The following is a 1,251-nucleotide window of genomic DNA, read 5'->3' as shown; positions in this document are numbered from 1 at the left end:
AGCCCGGACCGGTACGGGCCCGGGCCTCGCCCTCAGGGAGCCGTCCGCGCTCTAAGTCCCGGAGGCCCAGAAAGACCTGGTCGTGCTGCGCACCGGAGAAGCATCCCGGGCGTCGAACCGCCCCGAGACTCGGCCGACAAAAGGTTGGATTGAGGGCTTTATTTCAATAGATTGCAGCGACGGAGCTGCTCTGCTACGCATAAAACCCTGACCCAGAATCAGGTCGTCTGTAAGTCATTTAGCACCGCAACACAGTGAAACGTGCAGCGCGTGGTCAGTGGGACGCAACTGCCCTCGAGGCACGCCCCATACCAGGTCACGTACGTTTCTCCGCACCGGCCCGGAGGCCGGCTACCCTAACTATCTGAGGAGTCGCAGCGCTCCGGTATCGTCACGTCTAGGTCAGTGGCCCACCTCCTCCTCGGAGGGCCGCGGAGGCTCACTGACTCAGGGGCGACGGGCCGCCGGTTCCGGAGAGCAGACGTGGCCCGCCCGTGTCCGACGCGTCGCCTGCGCTGGAGCTCCGCCCGCAGTCCCACCCACGAACAGCTCCGCCAAGGCGGCCCGTGCGCACGTGACGCGGATGCGGACAACCAGGAAGAACGGGTTCCACCGGCAGCCGATCCGCGCCTCGTGCGGGCGCTCGACGGAGAAGCCGCCCCTCGTGCGCCGGCACGGAGACCGGCATCGAGGAGGGAGGGAAGACGGAAACAGAGGCATCGCGGACGACGGAGGTACGGTCCCGGACGGTACCGGACGCCTGCGCGCCGGGTGACCCGACATGTCTGCACTTGGGGGGACGAAGGCGCGAGGGGCAAGCCCCTCTACCTGCGACGCCCCAGATGCGGACACGGCGAGCCGTGTCCGATTGATGACCAAGCGACCCTCAGACAGGCGTAGCCCCAGGACGGACCCGGGGCCGCAAGGTGTTTTCGAAGTGTATCGATGATCAATGTGTCCTGCAAATCACATTAGTTCTCGCAGCTAGCTGCGTCCTTCATCGACTCACGAGCAGAGTGATCCATCGCTAAGAGTTGTCTGAGATGTTTGAGGTTGACAGGGATCGTAGAGAGGGGTTTAACTGGGGCATCCCACCTCCCGGGCACTCCCCTCCGCGCCGGGACGCGGGGAGGAGGTATTGAGCCCCTCTCCCCCTCCAGGCTGAGGGGGAGAGTGAGGGCACCCGCGGAGGCGCGCGGCGTTCGGCCGGACCGGAGACCGCTCGCCGCCCTCGGAACCTTAAGCGAGCGC

The 1,251-nt window shown here is 66.0% G+C and overlaps 1 long non-coding RNA gene across 1 annotated transcript in view; it reads left to right on the top strand.

Annotated features, from left to right (window-relative positions):
- The first annotated feature begins 14 nt into the window (after positions 1–14).
- Positions 15–1,251, top strand: part of LOC106531887 (uncharacterized) — a 16,234-nt gene continuing 14,997 nt past the window's right edge. The window contains exon 1 of the long non-coding RNA XR_001312002.1: positions 15–143. This is a non-coding gene — a long non-coding RNA (uncharacterized LOC106531887). The remainder of the gene's footprint in view (positions 144–1,251) is intronic.

The sequence above is a fragment of the Austrofundulus limnaeus genome, unplaced genomic scaffold (assembly GCF_001266775.1).
Source record: "Austrofundulus limnaeus strain Quisiro unplaced genomic scaffold, Austrofundulus_limnaeus-1.0 Scaffold688, whole genome shotgun sequence".
Lineage (NCBI taxonomy): Eukaryota > Metazoa > Chordata > Actinopteri > Cyprinodontiformes > Rivulidae > Austrofundulus > Austrofundulus limnaeus.
This window is presented reverse-complemented; position numbering and strand designations above follow the sequence as displayed.